At 35.8% G+C, this 16,123-nt stretch overlaps 1 long non-coding RNA gene across 1 annotated transcript; it reads right to left on the minus strand.

Annotated features, from left to right (window-relative positions):
- Window positions 1–4,500: 4,500 nt before the first annotated feature.
- LOC123648094 lies at window positions 4,501–13,961 on the minus strand. The gene is made up of 3 exons (XR_006738485.1): window positions 13,930–13,961; window positions 12,843–12,891; window positions 4,501–4,675 (listed from the first exon to the last, which is right to left on the minus strand). It is a non-coding gene; the product is annotated as an uncharacterized LOC123648094 (long non-coding RNA).
- Window positions 13,962–16,123: the final 2,162 nt, after the last annotated feature.

The raw sequence follows: 16,123 nt of genomic DNA on the forward strand, positions 1-16,123 counted from the left end.
TCTTCCAGAAGAAAAAAGAAATCATCTTTCTTCAATCTTACAATGAAACTAGTTTTTCCTCTGTTACTATTTAAGTCATTTAAGTGGTTAAGTTCTACGCATATGCTACACATAAAGCGAATGGCATTTCTGGTAAAAAGAAGTTCTTGATATTTGCAAGTGGCCCTCAACTAGGAAGGAGGAGTTTGGGTAAATTTTAGTAAGAGATACATTTTGCAGTGTTTTGTTTGCTTTTTAAACAATGGCACTACATTATTGATCCTAGTCAGCTTGTTATTTGCTAAAATCTCTAAGATATCTTCCTTGTTACTCTCCAATAGCTACCCATTCCTCCCTGTGAAACTTGTTTTTCTTCCTTGCTTATTTTAGCCCACCCTTATGACTTACTCATTTTGTTTACTTCTTGCTACTTCTCCAATTTTCATTCTGATTCTAATCTGGTCCTTGAGAATGTGACTTCCTCTTCTTAGTTTTCATTTCCCAGCTAGGTTTCATTTGCTGTGTCAATGAATGTTTTTTTCTGGTAGTATTAGTCATTGATAAAAAATGTTATATAAAAAGATTGGGTCTAGGACCACACTTCTAAAAAGAGATAACTAGTTGATTCTGAAGATACAGTGACTCCATTGATAGTCACTTTCTGGGTTCTAGACTCTATCCTGTTGCATGCAGTTAATTCTAGTTTATAAACCATATTTTATCAGTTTCAGATACAGTTGTAATGCCGAACAGAAACAAAAGCCTTGCCAAAATCTTAGTTCCTTTTAATCTATCTGCCTTGTTACATAGACCATATGAAGATAAAGCAAATCAAAAACCACAAAATTTGGTCAGACTATTTCTTGGTAACTTCTATTCATAGTTAAACCACACATTTAACAACTAGATAAAGGCCGTTTAAATGACAGGCAATGGACTAAATTAAACAAATGTTTAATCCTACCCAAGGTTGATTAAGATTCAGCTTTGGTCACAGCAGAATGGAGTCCCTTAGTGATTGTTCCTTTAAATTTTAATCTCTGTCCCAAAATGTCATTTTAATTTTATTTTAAACAATTCTATAAAATATAAACACCTTCTATGAAAACAGTTTTAAATGAAGAATAAACCTAGGTTTGTGAAAGAGGCACATACATATATCCGTGAAATAAAATCTAGAAGGGTATACACTAAAATTTCAACAGTGATTATCTCCAGTTGGTAGAATTTTGAGTGATTTTTTTTCCTTTCTTTTTCTGATTTTACTTGCTCTAAAACTAAATTTGTGCAATTTTGATAAGGAAAACTATTTTAGAGAACTTGTTGGCTATTCTAAACCACAATTATAAACATTTGACTGTAATAACTTGCTTAACAAGTTTATAAGCAATCAAATATTATAAACAATCAAAATTGTGCATCTCATTAAAAAAAGAACATTTGCACACGAACCTCAATACATATATATTTACTTTTTTATTATTTAAAACATAAAAATGAAATAAAAATGGTTAAAAGTAATTTTAATATTACTTTACTAATGGCACAAATAAAAACAATAGAGCTGAATGTACTTAATTATTTTTAAAATTTCTTGTTAAATACTTGTGATACAGCAATTCAAAAGACTAGTTCTAAGAAGAGTTTATTTGGATATTGGGTTTTAATAGCTGAAACCTCACTAAATAACAAAGTTAAAACTGGAAGAACTACTCTATTAGCTGCAATTTCTAAACCATAACACTTGTTTTTCAATTCCATCCATCAATTATACAAAGATTTTTAAATGCAATTTAGCTAACAAATGTCCATCTTACCTAATGTCAACCAATTTTCCTAGCAAACTAGAAGACAACATTTAGAAATTTTCAGTAAATGATGACAAAATGTTTACAAAACCATTTATCTGAAAGATTTATGAGCAGGTTAGAAAACTCTGTTTCCATGATTTTGAAGTGCGCAGATAAGAAAATTTATATGTGTGACATATTTATATTTTAAATTGTTTCCAAAAAAAATCACAAAACTGTGAAACATTTCCAAATACCTGTTTTTTAAATGTTGTTATCCTAGCATGATTTTTTTCCAAAAGTATTAACTTTCTTAGTTATTGTTACCACATTTACCCTGAAGGGAAAGATTAAACTTTAAAAAAAATATATTTGATAAGTCACATGCTACTAAAAGCCACCACCATCATGAAAAAAAGCTTGCCAATAAATAAATACCAAACATCTGCATGGTACAAAAGATTTTCATAGTCACTCCCCTTCTCATTTCAAAGTGTGTAAAATTAAAGGTCTTGTTTATACAAAGTTATCACATGGTACTCTCTCTATACTTCTGTCCGAATCCCTTTTTAAATTCTACTTACAGAAACTGCATAAATTTTCATAAAACATTGCTGGTATTAAGAAAGTTGTTTACTGATAAGGATACATGTTATTTGATACTTTTTACTTTGGTAGCATAGGAAAAAAGTTATTTGTCTAATTCCTTACTGAACTGAATTAAGCAAACACCTGCACTGAGACAAGATTAGAAATATTTATGCTTTCGTCCAACTGCACAATAAAGCATCCATAATGCCTATTTGTTCAAATACTTTGTGTTGTTGTTGTTTTCCTTTTTCTGCCTTTGTTGACCAATAGAACTGCATTTTAGTTTGTCAACAAATAGTTTTCTTAGTTGCTTTTTCCAGCCATTTTTTACCGTAGCTGGAAATACCACTCTATTCCCCCACTGATATGTGCCTTTTTGTCTCTTGCTAATAAGAAGCCTTTCTTTGTGCAAAGTAATGGATTCAATATTGCATGACTTCTAATATCACTGAAAAAATATAGAAAATTATCTTCATATTCTGTTTATTTTTAAAATATTTTGCTAATTTGATAGCTTTATAGCACTAGCTAACATCTCATGGTACATTATATACTTAGGCTTAGGTAATAGTAAAGGATAATGCATGTAAATTTGTATTTCACATAATCCTAATGATTTCAATTTTTTAAAATTTTGGCTAACATTGTGACTTCTGATTACATTATCATTGCTCTTTCCTCATAACAAAGCTGATAAAGTGCTAAAATCAGGAGAACTATCAGATCTGCCATATTTCAAAATCTTGTGCTTATGCCTTCATTATTTGTGTTAAATACACATAGTTTCTTTGCAAGACTCTTTTTAAGCCATGTGTATATTTTGTGAGGGATAGTTTATAATATACTCCTTAAATCCACTTAACTAGACATAGTATATAGCCATATGTCAAAGCGGGAATAATTCCTGGGAGTGTTACAAACTCTTCTCAGTTGTGGAACTCCCCGTCTTGCCTCAGGATGCCTTATATATGCCATCCCCAAACCCCAGGGCCTTAGACCAGTACAGATCTGTGGCCTGTTAGAAATTGGACCACACAGCAGGAGGTGAGTGGCTGGAAGCTTCATCTTCTTCATCTGTATTTACAGCGGCTCCTATCACTCACATCACTGCCTGAGTTCTGCCTCCCACCCCTACACCCCATTCCCCTACCGTGGAAAAACTGTCTTCCATGACACCAGTCCCTGGTGCCAAAAAGGTTGCAGACCGCTGCATGTGACTCATGGCAATTTAACCTACTGGCCAGATAACAGGTCCATTGTCAATCTGTATAATAAATATCAATTGTTTAATTTTTTCTTTCTTTACTCTTATTTTTTGGGAGAACAGTGAGGCTAAAATAATTCCCAAAACTCTTCCACCAAAAAACATAAAACAGGAAACAGAAATCAGAGAGAGAGAAACAGTGATCAAGTAGAAAACCAGAAAAGTGGAACTATCTAACTATCTAGATCTGCAGACTAAGCCACCACAAGGTAGAAAAACAGAACATAAGACTCCTGCATTAAACCCAGGATCCTGGAGGTGGACCAAAGTGCACCCAGGTTGGTAGTGCCCCCTGGCTTCTAGCAGTAGCAATTACAAACCCTTTCTGGAGAAAATCATGCACTTCATTAGCTCCTAGAATCTTCACAAGATTAAGACAAAACAAATAAAAGATCACACTCAAAGATCATCAAACATACAGGAAAAAGTCACCATAAGTAAGAATCAGTAGAAATAAAAATCAACAGAATTATATCCTAAGGACTTCAGATATTGATAAGAAACAAAATATAAAGTAGCTTTTATATATTAAATGATTTTTTTCAAATGAAGAATTTATGATTCCATTCATGATAGAGAAATGAGTATTGGACTTACCTTCCCACAGTAAACAATTACTGATGTAAGCAAATGTATGAAAAAAACTGTGTTTAGGCATTGGACAATAGGGCATTGGACAATAGACTGTGTGTGTGTCACTGTGACTCTGAGATAAAAGAAACAAACATGATGAGTTTCACATTGTCTTTATTTTCTGCCTGAGGACTCCTTCTAAAATACCACACAAATTGTAGAAACCAAACAGAACAGCAGTTTCACTGAATGGAGGAAAGAAAGAAAGTACAGAAATAACGAGACAATTGAAATTTGAGGCAGAATACCAGAGATGAGAGGGCTGTAAAAGTAGGAGATCCAGAAATCTGCACATGCATCCCTTTGCTTATTTAGCTGAATTTTAAGGTGGACAAGCACAGGGTGAGACTCTCAGTCCTGGCAAACAACAGCTCCGGGGGACTCTGAACTGAACGGAGAGTCCAGAGGTTGCAGATTGCTGAAAGACATTAGAGTAAGTAGAGAGACTTTGGTGAACACTTTGAGCTTTCAGTTAAGACCCCTAAAAGGATATCATATAGGAAAAAGTTTGCATCAAGACCCCCAAAAGGCTATAACTTAGAGAATAGGATGCACTAGCCCGAGAATAAAGGCTACTATAAATATGCCTACACAAAGCCTAAAACCAAGCCACAGTAGGATCAAGCTGATCTGCCAGTAAACTAACTAATGGATAAGGGGAAAAACTCATTAAAAAGAAAACAATATACCAACTCTCTAACACATTGCATTTGTAATGTCCAGCATACAATAAAAATTTTATTTGATATGAAACATCAGGAAAACATGACTCATTCTCATGGAAAAAAAAAATAGTCAATATAAACAGACCCAGAGAAAACACAGGCTTTGGAATTAGTAGAATTTCATAAATATGATCAAAAATTTGAAAGAAATGTTGGACATGGTGAGTAAACAGATGAAGACTCTGATGAGAGAAATGTACTCGATAAAAAAGAACCAAGTAAAAATTCTAGAAATGAAAAATACAATAACAGAAATGTTGATATGATACTTGTTAGAAATCCACTAGATGATGACAGATTGTATAAAAAGAAAGGAACTGTGAGTTTGAAGGCAGACCAATAAAAAGCATAGAGAAGAAAAAGACTGAAGGAAAAAAAAGAAAGAAAAAGAAAAACCTCAGTGAGCTATATAAAAAAATCAAGTAGTCTGAAATATGTATAATTGGAGTCCCAGGTGAAGTAGAGAGAGAGAGATTGGGGCATAAAAAAATATGTAAAGTAATAATGGCTGAAATGTTCCAAATTTGATGAAAACTATCAATATGTTGAGCCAAAAAGCTGAAAGAATCACAGGCAGGAAGGATAAACACAAAGAAAACCATTTCTGGGCATATAATAGTCAAATTGCCAAATATCAAAGATAAAATCTGAATAGTAATCAGAAAAGAGAACAAAAGGTAAATTCACTACTAGGCAACAACAATAAGAAATACTGATGACTTCTGGTCAGAAACAATGGGAGCCAGAATTCAACGAAATGACATCTTTAAAGTGCAAAAGGAAAGAAATAACTACAATCTAGAATTCTATATCTAGTAAGGTAATTTTCAAGAATGACAGTAAAATGAAGATATTTTCAGATTTAAAAAAGGTGAATTTATCATGAACAGATGTGTTCTAAAATAAATATTAAAGGATATTCTGCAGATGGAAGGGATATAATACCAGATGAAAATTCAGATCTACATGAAGGGACAAAGAATGGAGAAAATGGTTAATATATGGATAAGTTTTAAAAGATGTTTTTCTCACTCTTAATAACTTTAAAAGACAATTTTTCATTTAAAGCAAAGGCAGTAATAATGTATTTTACATTTAAATTGTAGAAGTAAAAGTATGACAAATAGGGTGTTGTAAGGTTCTCATATTATATATGAAGTGTTGCAATATTAGTTCAAGATATACTGTGATTAGTTAGTTATACAAATAAATACATGGGAGATTTCTGCCCTGCCATATCAATGATCACACTGAAAATAAATGAACTATACACTTTCTGATTTCAAAACTTGCTACAAAGCTACAGTAATTAAGACAGTGTGATATTGACATAAGAGTACAAACATAGATCATTGGAATGTAATAAGAATCCAAAACTAAGCCCTTACATTTATGGTCAGTGATTTTCAATAAAAATATCAATATAATTCAGTGAGGGATAGAATAGTCTTCAAAAAATGATCCAGTGATCTGGGGATAACTGTATATCCACATACAAAAAGAATGAAGTTGGATTCTTTAGACCATCCACAAAATTAACTGGAAATGGATCATAGATCAAAGTGTAAGAGTTAAAGCTATAAAACTTGGAAGAAAACATAGGAATAAATCTTTATGATTCGGGGTTAGGTAATGGTTTTTTAGATATGTCACCAAAAGCTTAAGTGACAAAAAAAATAGTACCTAAATTGGACTCCATCAAAATTAAAAATGTTTGTGCTTCAAATAACAACATTAAGAAAGTAAAAAGACAACCCACAGAATGGGACTACAGTAACATGGCACTGGGTCATTTTTAAGAGTGATGGAATGGTTTTAATTCTTGTGTATACTGGTGGTTATATGACTGTATGTGTTTGTTAAACTTACAGAACTGCATATTGAAAAGGGTGAGCTTATCTGTATGTAATTTGTATCTTAATAAAAAATGGAAATAACAGAAATCATTATTCCAAGGGGTAAAAAATATATGGAGCATCATATGAAAAGATCTAGTGCACTTTTATAGTATTCCCAAAGGAAAGAATTGAGAGATTAAAGATGATGCAATATTTGAAGAGATTATGCATTTTCTGAGATATATGAAAGACAAATTAACAAGTGCAGGAGAGATAATGTATATCAATCAAGATAAATAAAATGAAATCTACACCTAGACGCTATATAGTGAAAGTACAGAACACCGAAAGCAAAGAGATCTTAAAAACAGGTGGAAAGACACTTTTAGACACTAAAATTAGAATAATTATGTAGTCTCCTCAACAGAAATAATAGATTCCAGAAGACAGAAGAAAAGTATCTTTAAAGTGCTGACCAAAAATAACTGTCAATGGCTGGGCACGGTGGTTCACACCTGTAATCCTAGCACTTTGGGAGGCCTAGGTGGGAGAATTGCTTGAGGCCAGGAATTTGAGATCAGCCTGAGAAAGGGTGAGATCACCATCTCTATAAAAAAATAGAAAAATTAGCTGCATGTGGGAGGCTGAGGCAAAAGGATAGTTTCCGCTGAGGAATTGGAGGTTGCAGTAAGCTATGATGATGCCACTGCACTCTACTCCTGGCAGCAGAGCTAGACCCTGTCTCAAAAACAAAACAAAACAAAGGAAAACAAAACAAAACAAAACAACAACAAAAAAAACTACTTGTCAACCAAAATTTCAGTACCTACAATTATTGGTTTGTTTTTGAACTCCTGGGCTCAAGTGATCCTCCTGCCTCGGTCTCCCGAATAGCTAGGACTACAGGCATGCACCATTATGACTAGCTAATTTTTTCTGTTTTTTGTAGAGACAGGGTCTTGTTATGTTGTCTAGGCTGGTCTTGAACTCCTGGCTTCAAGTGATCCTGTCAACTTAGCCTCCCAAATAAAAATATCTATCTTTAATGAAAATGGAAAAATACAGACATTTCTAGGTAATCAAAAAAAGAGAGCATTTACCACTGGGCTTGACTAAAGTAATATCATTATGTGTACTTCAAGAAGCTTTGGAAGGATAGTCTGAGATAAAAGAAAGATATGAGTAAAGAAGTTGGTAAAACATGCAGACAAATTTAAACAAAAACACTCTGCATTTAGTAATAATTTAATATTATTAAATTTTAAAGGAATTGAAAAGGGAAGAAATGAAATACTGGACAAAAATAACTTGTTATTTAGGAGTGAGTAATCTTTGTTTCATATTCTTGTACATGCCCTTTTATGTATACATCTTTGTTGGGAATACACCCAAGAGTAAAAAGTCCAAGATACTGTGTATGTGTGGTTGTCAAGTGAATAGCACCTAGGGCTGTGGAAGCCACTGCCTCAGTGGAAGCTGCCACCTATGCAGGCTGAGAGCCAAGGGCTTGGTGGTGTACTTGAGGCTGAAAATGATCAGTGAGGCCAGCAGTAGAGATGAGATGAGCTCAGAGTAGGAAAGTAAGGATCATCTGGGATCCACTGGACATGTCTGTGTCTATCCATTACCATGTTTGACTGCCATAACTTTTTGAGAGAAATAATTTCTACTTAATGCTTGGCTTCCAAATCTCTCACTGGTCAAGGTTAACCCATACAGGAAAAGTGGTTCTGGGAAGTGTTGTTTTCACCCAGTGTCAGAAGTCCCCAAGACCATCCTTAGGTTTGATGATTTGCTGAGAGAACTCACAGGACTCAGCATACAGTCATACACATGGCCATGATTTATTACAGTAGAAGGATAAAAGCAAAATAAGCAAAAGGAAAAGGCAGAAGGGAGAAAGTCCAGAAAAAAACGGGTAGAAACTCCAAGAATTCTCTCCCAGTGGAGCAACACACATACCTTAATCCCTCTAGGAACAATTTGTGACAACACATGTGAAATGTTGTTTACCAGGGAAGGTTGGTAAAGACTTAGTGCCCAATGTCTTTATTAGGGGCTGGTCACCTAGGTACCCTCTGCCTAGCATGTACCAAAATCCCAGCCTTCCAGAGTAAAGCAGATGTTCCGCATAAATCATATTGTTTGTCCAAACAGTCTAGGTACAGTAAGCCACTCTTATCAGTCCTGGGAATGGTTGAAATCCTCCCCAAATCCAAGTCCCCAGACACCAACCCAAAGCCAACTTTATGAGCAAGACTTTTAAAGGCAGCAGTCTCCAGCCTGCTCTGTTAACTCTTTCTGCACACAGCCTTTGACCCATGCTTTACCGCCAAGTTGAAAACCCACAATCCAGCATACAGTGCTAATAAAAAGTGAGATTGGATGCTTAGAGGCCAAAAATACCAAATATTCACCATGGAGGTGATTATTATGCTCAATATAGTTTGAGAGTATCAGCTAGATGCCACAGATTTTCTCCTGAATGTTTGGAGGAATACATCATTTTCAGGAGAAAATTTCTTGGTTCTTTTAAGTACCCTTTTGCCTGCCTGGTAGTCTGGGAAACAGAATTTATAGCTATTGCTTTAAAAGTTGAGGCAACAAAATCTTTAGTAACTATACTCATCTCAGTTATATCCTTTTCAGTTTGCTGTGACTGAGGCTAATCCTTTGCACTGCAAAGAGTGGTATTGGTAATCCGCACGTATGTATTTTACTTACTTTCAGCCAAAACGAGATGTTGGGAAGTAGGCTTTAAGAAAATCTGACCCAATGGTGACTTAGTAATGTTATGAGAAATTATGACTCAACTTTCTAAATACTTTCACCTTCTAGTGTTGATAACAGTGCAATTAATCCAAAAATGTCATGTAAAAATGTGAATACTATTTTTTACTTTTCAAATTTAATCCATGGCAAGAAATACCAGATTCTTTGATGAACATAAAGCTCACAATTGACACTTTGTTATGTTCTTGTGTTGGACCTCTGCCCTTGTAATGTCTCTGAAAAGTAATTTTCTGGGGCGTGATTTATACTCCTGGTGGGACATGATTTGATTGGAAACTGCTTTTCATTTTATTTCCTTTTTTAAACAATGAAAATGGAAATTATTTCTTAAAATGTTGTTGAAGCAACATTGCTACATTTAAAAGTATTTAAAAATTAGCTTATACAGTGAGAACAGATACAGACGTACCAAAATAATGTGACCAAGAAGGCTAGGCTGGAATCTCATTCTCCTTCTTAAATTTGGCTGATCATATTTATGATGACTAATTTCACATGATACAATATACTGCAATAATTATTCTATGAACCTGTAATCAGAGTTACAATGTCAAACGCTTGTGATATATGTACCTGGAAGGTAAAGAGATATTGGGACTTCCTAATCCAACACTTTGATGGAAAGATTACCGTGAAAGACCTTCCAATGTACAAAATATCTAATAATGCAGAAGAGATAATAAGCATTTCTTTGAATGTATAGTTGATCTCATAAGAAAGAAAGAGAAATTCCCAGGGGTTGAAAGACTGGCTTCTAGAAACCAGCAGGGTTAGCTGCAGCTGACATGATGACTTCCCAGGGTTTTTTGATGGTGTTTACACTGAAGAAACTTGTGTTTTAAAGGTAGTTTGGGAAAAATAAGATTGTGTGTCTGCATAAAGGTGGGAAGTTGAAACTGAGACTCCTCTTACAGGCTATCTGTAAAAATCAAATCCACTTTCAAAGGGTAAACATTTATTATATTTTGACAACAAAGATATTAAAAATAAATTCTTTCTAAGTCCTAAAGGCAAATTTGAAGATAGAATCCCTCTGCACCTCCTTTTGTGTGTAATAATAAATCCCAATCTTTTTTATTGATACATAATATCTGTACATATTTATGTGGTACATGAAATATTTTGATACATGCATAGAATATGTAATGGTCAAGTGAGGGTATTTAGGATATCCATCACCTCGAACATTTATTATTTCTTTGAGTTGGGAACATTTCAATTCTTTCCTAGCTATTTTGAAATATTCAATAAATTATTGTTAACTAAAGTCACCCTGCTATGCCATCAAACACTGGGACTTATTCCTTCTATCTAGTTGTATGTTTATGCCCATTAACCAACCTCTTCTCACCCTTTCAACCCCCTCCACAGACGCTTCCCAGCCTCTGGTATGTATCTATCATTCTACTCTCTACCTCTATGCGATCAACTTTTCCAGTTCCTACATATGGATGAGTGCATGCAGTATTTATCTTCCTGTCCCTGGCTTATTTCACTGAACATAATAATCTCCATTTCATCTATGTTGCTGCAAGTGACAGGATTTCATTATTTCTTATGGCTAAATAGTATTCCATTGTGTATATATGCCACATTTTCTTTATCCATTCATCTGTTGGTGGACAGAGGTGATACCATATCTGGGCTATTGTGAATAGTGCTCCAATAAACACGGGAGTGCAGGTATCTTTTGGTAAACTGATCAACCCTAATCTTATACAAAGCATTGAAATGAGTGTGGATCCCCACATATTGACTACTTTGAATGAAACAATACTATTCTGGATATGTAAACTCTGATAAGTCTGCTAAGCAGTCAATTGTAACATGTTGTCATCATTTTTCTGCAGTTATGATAAAATTTACATCTCATATTCTCAAATTTAGCTAACATTAATTAAACTTATATATTGACTTATAACTTCCTCTGTTAAGCTCCTAACCTTATTTTATACTATACTTATTCTAATTGTCATCTGTACAGTAATGAAAAAGATCTAACAATTTTCATTATTTCTGACTTCTTTTTGTCTCACTGATCATTTTCAACCTTTTCTTTGTTTATTGTTTATTATTATTATTGTTCAGTGAGATTAGGGAGAAGTGTGTATCATATGTACAACAATAGCAGGATAACACAATTAAGACCTTGGGTATGGGGTATAAGCCTTATTGGCCATGTAATTTGGACAAATCATATATCATCTCCAAGTCTCATTTTTTTCATAGTAAAATGAACCGTACTTGAAAGGGTTGATATAGGATTTAAACGAGACAAGGCCCACAGGCACTTAGCAGTGTCTAGCAAATAGTAAGTACTCAATAAAAGACAATATTATCTATGGTGAAGAAGATGATGATAATGTACCATAAATAAAATTAACTTAAATACTGAGATTGGATAATTTTAACATTCAAATAAATGAATAAAAGACACAGGATAAAAATGAATAGGCTTATAATGAATATTCACCTTTCAATTGCCTCTCAACTTACTTACCCAGTATAAATTTTGTTACTTAGAGAATGTTACAGCTGAAATAATTCAGGTTGCTGACAGGACCCTGACAAGCCAGAACAACTCCTTAATGATGTGGGGAGGGTCAGCTCTAGGGTCTGTTCCATAAAATATATACTTTCATAACCCTTCCTATTCGATGACAGAACCACTAGCCCTGCAGAAAATTTACTTCTGATTTTTTCCTGGTAAATTTTCTTGGCAGGGGCACCTACCTCTCAGCCGCTGTGGGAGTTGGCTAGTAAAACTCATCACACATGCAATTTAATGGTGCCCAGAGATTGGTAGGAGACTGAGGTTGGGGAAGGGGATCACTCCAGCAGCCAAACACTGACTGAGGGGTGTATGAAAGCCCAGCTCCCTCAGGTGGCCTAACGCAGTGGTGCCATTCTTGCTCCAGGCTTCCTCCCACAACCAGGCTGAGGTTGGGCTTTAACTGAATCCACGTCTTTGCCTAACTTCTCCAGGGCACTCCTGCTTCCTTCATTCCTGTAAGGTTTCTCCTGAGAGTATTCCCTTAACAAATCCCTCATACGAGAATTCCTGTCTCAAGCTCTGCTTCTAGGAAATCCAACTATTATGGACTGAATGTTTGCCCTTCCCCCTCATTCATATATTGAAGCATAATCCCCAATGTGATGGCATTTGGACGTGCGGCCTTTGGGAGGTAATTAGGTCATGGAGTGGAACCTACGCAAATGAGATTAGTACCTTTATAAGAAGAGTCCAGAAAGCCAGCTCGCTGTCTTTCCACTGCAGCCTGAGGACACAAGGAGATGTTATTTTTCTTCTAGACAAATGCACAAAAACCTTTATGTGTCCTTTAGTAGCTTGTGGTTTAGATTTTCTAGTCCTGTACATTTATGTAGATATTGGAGGTTAGGTAACCACGGTAGCTTTCTGCACCTCTTTTGGATCTATACATACCAAAGATGAGAAACCAAAAGAAAACTCTGGTCCCCTGAGACATGTGGGAGGCAACAGAATTTCAGTGCTTTACTTAACACAGCTTCTACCATTTACAGTGAAGCTCTGACAAGCGTATTGCATTAGCTAAACTACCATAACCTGAATTTCATCCTAACTTTTTAAAAAAGATTACTTTCAATACTGCTGCTAGAGACAGGATAAAGGGTTAAGCTTCATGTCTGATTGCGTATTTGTTGAGATCAGCAAGTTGAAAGGGAAGATATGGTTTAAATGCTTAAATAAAACTCTTCATCAACTTAATATAAAGTTTTTGAAAAATATTGCAATATTTCAAAGACCTACTTCTAAGAAGTGAGATGAGAGGGCTGACGTCAGTGGTCATAGAAGGAATTTCTTAACTGTCTTTTGCTGATACGAACATGGCCACAAACAGCCTATACTAGCTATGGAATATCATTCTCAGCTGGGCACGTTTCAAACCACAATTTAACTTTACACTTTTATTCACTTTTAGGCAGTGGTATTTGCATCATCTCAGATGTTAAAGAATGTGTGTGCAGCAACATTACTTTTTTATGATCATAATCCTAGTAGACCTCTTGATGGCGTTTGGTGCTGAGAGAGAGAATCTGGCTGTCAGAGGCACTAAATACATTTTGTCCGTCACTCACCCATACTAAAACCTTCCTCCACACTGGCAGGGTGGAATAGCTAGAGTGACCTGTGCTTTGTCTGATTTATTTCTCATCATACATGGCAGAGGTGGCAGATTAACCACATAGGCCAAATCTGGCCTATATTTTGTTTGGTCTGAATAGCATATTGAAAAAAAATTAATCGGTAGTAAGAAAAAAAGTGGAAATTTTACACATAAACCTTGACATCCACCTTCGCTTGAAATGTTGGATGACCCAGCAACATTGGGTCCACAATTCATTAGAGTTGAGTCATGTATCAATAGAACCTAGGCAGGAAACAAATGGCAAACTCAAATTGGGAAACTGGAGGAAAGCTTAATAAAGGGATTGTTTACAAATGTGTGGACAGTGTCAGGACAGCACACAGTAAACAGCAGAACCCAGGGCTGGTCAACACAGGAAGTGGTTGCAATGCTGGAGGAGCAAGTTGAGGGAGAAGAACTGAAACCCAGAGAGTCCCCGCAGCCAAGCTGTGACCTTGGGATGATGGACACAGCCAGCTTACAGTGACCCCTCCAGGAGGATGCTGAAGAAATAAATATCCAAACCTCACTCTCTGTCCCTCTGATTGACTGCTAGTGCTTTCCAGGAGCCAAATGAAACTGGAAGCGGAAGTCAAGGAAGCCTCTTGGGGTTAGTCCATAAAGGTTAGTCTTGAGGGGCACAAAGAAGGATGGAGAAGGTGGGAGAGGGGGATCTGGAGGGCCAAGCAGAAAAGAGCCAGCATAATTAGCAGCTCACTCTGGTAGACAGAGCTTATGCACTACAGTTAGCCACAGTCCCCACCATTCTCTATTGTCCTTGTACTAAAGCTGAACATCAGTTGCCACTTATCATCATGCTGGCACTATAGTGTTTCTTATTCTAACCATTTCTTTACCAATGTCTCTATCAAAAGTGAGCAAGGGATGATAAAGGACCAAATTCTTCAAGAAAATGGAAGAAAAATACATATAGTATAAATATTAATGTATTTAATATGTAAACAGAATACACCTTGGTTTCTTTAAATTTTTTTATATATCTTTTACTCATGAAGTTGAATTCACTCTCTTTGCAGCATTTCAAATTTTGTGTTGGGAAATTATCTTTCCACCGTTGAGAGTAGTCTTGTTTGAGAGGATAATTCTAGGTGATTTTTTGTTACTGTGGGAGGTGACGGGTACAACCCTCTCTCGCCCCACCACACAGGCAGGCACATGACTTAAGCCCAGTCAATGGTGTTCTCTCTCCAGGGACTTTGAGTCATGAGTGAGTTGCCCAAGGGCAATAGTAAATTTCTGTTGCTTGCAGGCAAGAACTCTGACTGAATCATTGTCTAAAGTGAGTAGGAAGACCATTAGTAGGTTGGTGCTTAAATACACTTTTTGACACTTGGGAAACCCTTCTAACTCAATAGGCTGTGGAGAGAGTTACAGAGGAATTGCTGAATGCAGATGAACCCACAAAGACGAGAGGTACCTGTTGAGCATCTATTAATTTGCCAAATTTGCAGATAAAGCTGAAGATTGTGACTATGTTCTAGGCTACTGTAGGAGAACATACCTGTAGCCTACTTTTTTCCTGGAGGAAACAGAATGAGGACTGCTCATGACTGTGCAGTCATCTGGTACAGGTCATGACCTTCCCAGGGTGGCCCACATAAGATAACACAAGTGGGGTGCAAAGGCTGCCTGTTTTGGACTGAAGGGAGGGAACAGATAACGGGCAGTATTTACTCCACAGGCTCCCATCTGGTTGGCTGAAGCTTTGTCAGGCCTGCATTGCAATCCAAACTCTTCCTCTGTTCAGTCCTGCTTCCTCCCCTTCTTTTCACAGATATTGATCCTTAATAGACATCTCTTCCTCCAAAATCTATCCCAGCATCTGTTGCCAGGAAGATGCTGGGTGGTTGACACCATTGCAATCAGCTTGGTCTTGATTGCTTCAGTGAATTTTCCTAAGGTCACCAATGACCTGCATGTTGATAAATCAAATAGGCATTTCTCAGCCATCAATTTACTTAACCTCTTATGGTGCTTTAAACAGTAATTAAGAAAAAATTACAGAGACAGCCTATAGAATTAACAGATTCCTTGCAGGCACATCATTCATTTATCCTTTCATTATTAAATATATAACAAAAGGCTTCAAATACCATGTAAAATATAGGAACATAAAAAACAAATAAGACAGAGTCTTTGTTTTCTAGGAGCTATGTTCATTGATATTTCATTAGACATGGACAATAAAAGAACAGAAACAAAGCAACTTCTGGGTTTCTAGCTTGGGTGACCAGATGATAGAGATGTCACTGAGGTAGAATCTGCAGGAGGGGTAATTAGTTTAAGGGGAAAAGAGGAAGAGTTCAATTTTGAATCTTAT

This window comes from Lemur catta, chromosome 12 (assembly GCF_020740605.2).
Source record: "Lemur catta isolate mLemCat1 chromosome 12, mLemCat1.pri, whole genome shotgun sequence".
Taxonomy (NCBI): Eukaryota; Metazoa; Chordata; class Mammalia; order Primates; family Lemuridae; genus Lemur; species Lemur catta.